Genomic DNA, 6,089 nt, shown 5'->3' with positions numbered 1-6,089 from the left:
TCTGTCTTTATTGATTTGTCTGTGTAATCCCGTGGTTAACGTCTGTGTTCTCTCCCACCACAACCTATGCCACTAGGCCGTAAGCATCATGGCGGCTAAGTTCTCTGTTGACTTGCACCATTGAATTCGTGGGTTGTAGCACAATAAATCCTTGTGGAAGGAATGAATGGAGGGAGGCACAGAGGAGTGTGTAACCAAACTAAAAAGCCTGCTACCAGGGATTGGCCTTAAGAATATTCTGTTATGAGGGAAGCCCGACTGTCCAAAGAACTTCCTCATTTCTACTCTCCCTTGACTGGCATGGCTGGTCAGGTTATTGTTCTTGTTTTGTGATTCTGTTTTTATGAGTCCCTTCCCCTCCTCTTTTTTTTTTTTTTTTTAATTTTCTTCTACTTAAATTACATTTACCTTATTTTCTTTCTTTTTATCATTTGGGCTTTAGCCCCATCTTAATTTTATAGCTTTCCATTTCAAAGTTTTCTTTTTTTTTTTTTTCATTTCAAAGGTTTCATCTCTATTTCACTGGCCCTTAGTCTTTTTGAAAATTATAAATACTTATTTTATTGGATTTAAAAAAAAAGATGTTGTTTATTTATGAAAGACAGAGAAAGAGAAAGGCAGAGACACAGGCAGAGGGAGAAGCAGGTTCCCTGCGGGGAGCCTGATGAGGGACTTGATCCCAGGGCTCCAGGATCACGCCCTAGGCCGAAGGCAGATGCTCACCCGCTGAGCCACCTAGGTGCCCCTATCTTATTGGATTTTTGTGGACCAATCTTAATTTGGAATATTTGCCTCTAGTCTTAACTCCTTTTCGCCATGCTGCTTTCAGTTTTCTCTATATCCCATTTCAAATCTAATTTTAAAATAGGTATCATTTCTCTTGTAATCTATTTTTAATTTATTTGCTTGTTTTTAATTTGATGGATTAAGGCATAATTTGACTATCTAAGCTATCTTTTTTTTTTTAAGATTTTATTTATTTGTTCATGAGAGACACACAGAGAGAGGCAGAGACACAGGCAGAGGGAGAAGCAGGCTCCACGCAGGGAGCCCGATGTGGGACCCGATCCTGGGTCTCCAGGATCACGCCCTGGGCCGAAGGCAGGCGCTGAGCCACCCAGGGATCCCTAAGCTTGGAGTTTCACCCCATTTGTTCTCACTTCTCTCTTTCTTTCCCTTCATCTCCTTCAACCCCCAGCTTCCCTCATGCACTGTACCCTACTTTCCCACTTGTATTTGCGGTGACAAGTAAGTTGAAGGTCAGAGGAATATAAGTGGAGGAGCGAGTTTGCTTCATGAACATAGAAGGATGACAGTTTTCCCTTCATCAGCTTCAGACTTGTTAAGGGTGATTCTCCTGAGACCCCCAGTGCAGAAGATTTGGTGAATTCAGTTAATTCTATTAGGGGAACAAGCCTCGTTTTATAGTTGGAATATTTGATTTACAGGAACAGTGTTGCTTATTAATCCCTTACGATCTAGCCCTTAGATGAGGAATTTGGGACAACTATGCCAGCTCCACGCCCAGGAGCAGTTCATCCCTGGAGAGGATTCTCTAGGCAGACCCTCTCTAGGCCTGATCCTGATGAGGTACTGACGATAAATACTAGTAGGCTGTTCCAAAGTGGGGAATCCACAGTGGTGCTTTTGTATCACTTTAAGCCAGCTTGCATCCATCATTCTACCAAGGATGTTTCCCTTCCGTTCTTGGCAGGCTGAGAGGAGGATCTTCCTGGGTTATGGCTGGTCTCAACTCTCTTCCTTGTCCGGAGGGCTAGTAGAAGCTAGAGAGTATGGGTTGAGGGCAGTCTCACAGAGTTTTAACTAAAAGAAGAACACTCATTCCTTTGCTACAGAATTAGTTTAAATTTTAAATCCTGTACCTGATAATTGAGGTCTGCTTGGAGGAATGGATTTCTAGGAGGTAACAGAGAACCCCCTCGCTATCTACTCCTAGGACATGGATCTCTCCACTATTCTAAGGAAAGTCCTTGCACCAGGGATTTAGGCTGAGTTAGTAGGATCTTTTGCCCATCACTCCAGAGGAGAGTTAGATGCCACCGTGGGAGATCGGGATCCCTGAAGGACATCCTGACCGTACAATCACACCCCATCCTCCCTCTCAAATCTGACATTGGGTTCCTTTGTAGGCTCTTTTTCTCAGTGAGATCTGCTCCACTCCACACCTGTTGGGTAGTCTAACTCCTTTCCCACCCAGGTTCAGGAGGAGGAGCACTCACGGTGTAGACCCTCAGGTTCTCACTTTCTGGAGATTCTTAAGAACCTTCCTTTGACCAACTCATCAGCTAGCCCCATTCCAACACCAGTGGTCTGAAACTGCCAAACAATTGAATTTCCTCAAGTGTAAAATGAGGATAATAAGATCTACCTCTTAAGAGTTCTTCTAAGGACTGTATATTTATACAAAGCAGCTGATGTGTCTGGCATATATGAGAGGTGGCTAATAAAAGTTAGCTATTTTTATTATTGGATTTATCTCCTTTCTTTTTAGAAATAGATCTGATTCATCAAATCCATAGATCTATAGCTTCTGGCACAGAAAAATATATTCAACACAATCTAGAAATCTTTCCAGGAGGCCAAGGCCTGTTTCCTACTGAAAATAATTTGTTGGGTTAGTCCTGCATTTTATTCTTTAAAGAATTGAGTTTTAATCCCAGTTTCAGCAAAGAGGAATTACCCTTACTTCCCACTGCTTGAGTCTATGCTGCTATGGTGTACCCATTGGCTGAGACAGTCCAAATGCTATGGTGGGACTTTGGTTATAAACATAAAGGCCCTAGAGCACTTTCCATGAGAGAAGTGAGTTAATCCTTGTATCCTTGGGCAGATTTATATAACACAAAATTAACCCACTGATATTATTTGTTCCATTATATACCACCAATTTCTTCCTCAACCTAAAATCCGTTTGATTGTTACAAAAATCTATAATTTTAGTTTGACAGAATTTTAATAGGGAAGTAGACATTTAGTATTTTAGGGTATGGATTCAATGCATACTTTTATTCTTTTTTGTTTTTTAAAGATTTTATTTACTTATTCACGAGAGACACAGAGAGAGGTAGAGGGAGAAGAGGGCTCCCTGCAGGGAGCCCGATGTGAGACTCGATCCCAGGACCCTGGGATCACACCCTGAGCCAAAGGCAGATGCTCAACCACGGAGCCACCCAGGTGTCCCCAATGCATACTTTTAAAGAACAAATCACAGAGACGCCCATAAGCACTTAACCTTGCTCTAAGTCTAAAACCAGTCTAGGTCAATTTGAGCAGAGTAGACCCGGGAAAGAGGTTCCTTTCTAGAGGATCGAGATGGCTTTAGAATTTGGCTATTATTATTTTTTTATTATTTATAGTAAACTTTATTTTCATTGATATTTCATTTGACATAATTTCAAAGTAGGTCTGTGCTCTAAGATGAGCCGAAGAACAGAAATCCTAAAGCTCATGAAAGATTTTTTTCATACTCTTCTGAGTAGGGCATGGGGTTTCAGGCCCCCCACTGTTTGATACCTAACATTTTACTCCTTGAGACTTTACCTATAGATACAGAAAGAAAAGAGAACATCAACATAGAAGAATCAAACCAGGGTAGCCCGGGTGGCTCAGTGGTTTAGCACCACCTTTGTCCCAGGGCGTGATCCTAGAGACCCGGATCAAGTCCCACGTCGGGCTCCCTGCATGGAGCCTGCTTCTCCCTCTGCCTGTGTCTCTGCCTCTCTCTCTCTCTCTCTCTCTCTCTCTCTCTCTCTCTGTGTCTCTCATGAATAAATAAATAAAATCTTAAAAAAAAAAAGAGTCAAACGGTATGAGAGTATAGTAAAAAGCTCTTGGGTTATATACCACCATCTTTTTAAGGTTGTTATGATGATGACTGATTTCTTCTCCAGGAAAGTTCAATGTCATTTTGTTTTGTTTTGTTTTAAGTAAAATGTCAAAATATGTGAAAATGCTACACTTGTTTCTCTTAATGCAGTAAAAATAATGGAAGTTTTAAAATTCTTCATGAGTCCAAGCTGGGACATGACTATTACTGATGGAGTCTATTCAACATACTAATTCCAAGCTTGGTGACCATCAGTAAACTGGCACCTGTGATTAAGCCTATAGGCATACATTTTTCAGTGATAGACTCTCATTCCCATAGTGCCAGCTAAGGTTCCAGATGTAGCTAGGAAAACCCAAATGTTCCACGGATCCTGAGACAGCTGATAAGCACCTAGGCCTGCTAAACTACTGAAAACAAGCCCAGCAAGCAATGATAGGACACTACCTGCTTCCCACCAGAAGCAACCAGTACCGCATAGCCAAAGCCAAGTCAACGTAAAGGCCTGAGTGGGCCAGAGTCCTCCTGCATTGTTCTCTTTCACTCTGACCAGACAGAAGAGAACACGAGGCCTGCACCAAACTGCTTTCATTCAGTACCTCTGTGTGCCTTCCAGGACTGCTAGGTAAGATAAGATAATTTAGAGTTAACTATATTTGGAAATATAGATATAACTATATACATAACTATGTTTGGAAATTGGCGAGTTAGAAGAAATAAATAGAAGAAATAAATTAAAAAAAAAAAAACCCTTCTACAAGGAAGGAGTGTAGGAAAATCAGGAAAGGCTTCCTGATGACATTGGATCCCGATGTCAGGAATGAGAAGGAATTTGTGAAGCACCGTGGGAGAAGGATGATAAAGGATAGGAGGGTCAGTGTAGCTAAGGTGACAGCACACATAAGGCACAGAAAACAAGGACGTGTTCACGGCATCTTTAGGGAGGAATGTAGGGACAGGAAGCTGGAAAGGAACCGAAGTGACTTTGTACCCAGGCCACATGTTGCATTGGTAGATCCAGTTGTAACAGATGCCAAGCATGGTTCATTGCATCACACCATAGAAATGTATAATACAAGTCATAAATTTTTTAATTGTTTTCTAAAAACATGTTTTATAGCAGACTTATAGCTTAATAACAAAAACAAGTGTTCCTGCATTAGCATTTATACTGGAAGCCCTGAAATAATCAGCTGGAAGGAAATCAGTCTTTTTTTTTTTTTTTGGAAATCAGTCTTTATAGAATATTCTTGAACTTTAAATTATTTAAGTTGGTGAAAATCCAAGCATGGATATAACAGGTGTTATGCCAAGTATAGAGGGTTCTCAAAAGCTCTTTCCCTAGAATTATAGAATGACTTGGTACCAACATCAGCATCCTCGCAGGAGATGAATTTTCCAGGAGATGATGTTACATTTGGAGATATCGATATTACCCGGGTGCCTATTATGATTACGGAGAGCTGCAGACACAATGTCTGTGGCCTGTCATAGAATAGCTCCCCCGTGTGCCAAAGAACCACTTAAAATGCACAAGCGTACTCTTCATGCTAATGGAACAGGCCTCTTTAGTGACTTCCAAAGGGAAGAGAGGAGGGACAGAGGAGAGGGGTCCTTCTGTCCTTCTCCATAGTTCCACAGCAACATAACCAAAGAAGTGAAAGCGGCTTGCTCTCTGGGCACCACCAGGTCAGGAGGGAAGATTCAGGCCATAGCCACTGTTTCTTCTCACTTTTGAATTACGCGGGAAAAGCAGGGGCGAGGAGGTGTGCATTGCACACGCAGCCTGTGGCCGGCCTGGGGGTGAACCCAGCAGCAGGAGGCAGCACTGCGTCCAGCTGTCCAGCCAGTGGCCGCACCTCGTCACCCGACCAGAGGCCGGGGGTGCCAGGCGACCCGAGATGCTGCGAGCAACAGGCTGCCCCTGCTCTCAGCTCTGCTTCCTGGCAGGGAAGTCTCGGAATGAGTCATCTTGGGGCACATTCCTGAACGTTCCAGGGCTATAGATTGACTGTACGACACGTTGTTGCTTTGACTGGCTCTGACCTCAGCAGGAAGGCTGAGTGATCAGACGGAAGGCTTTGGAGAAAGAAAATGGAAGGAAATCAGTCTTGTGCACCTGCTCTGTGCTGGGCGTAGACCGGGAGTCTTCACGTGTGTTAGGGAGGCCACGGGGGGCTGGTTGTGATCCCATGATCACCACCTGCTGGCTCTGTGACCCTGCACAAGCCCTTAACTTCTG

General features: G+C 43.0%; 1 pseudogene; it reads right to left on the bottom strand.

The window, feature by feature from the left end:
• Positions 1–4,051: 4,051 nt before the first annotated feature.
• LOC140602282 (transmembrane protein 14C pseudogene) lies at positions 4,052–4,378 on the bottom strand (annotated as a pseudogene).
• Between the last annotated feature and the right edge of the window lie 1,711 nt (positions 4,379–6,089).

The sequence above is a fragment of the Canis lupus genome, chromosome 13 (genome assembly GCF_048164855.1).
Source record: "Canis lupus baileyi chromosome 13, mCanLup2.hap1, whole genome shotgun sequence".
Classification (NCBI taxonomy): Eukaryota; Metazoa; Chordata; class Mammalia; order Carnivora; family Canidae; genus Canis; species Canis lupus.
This window is presented reverse-complemented; position numbering and strand designations above follow the sequence as displayed.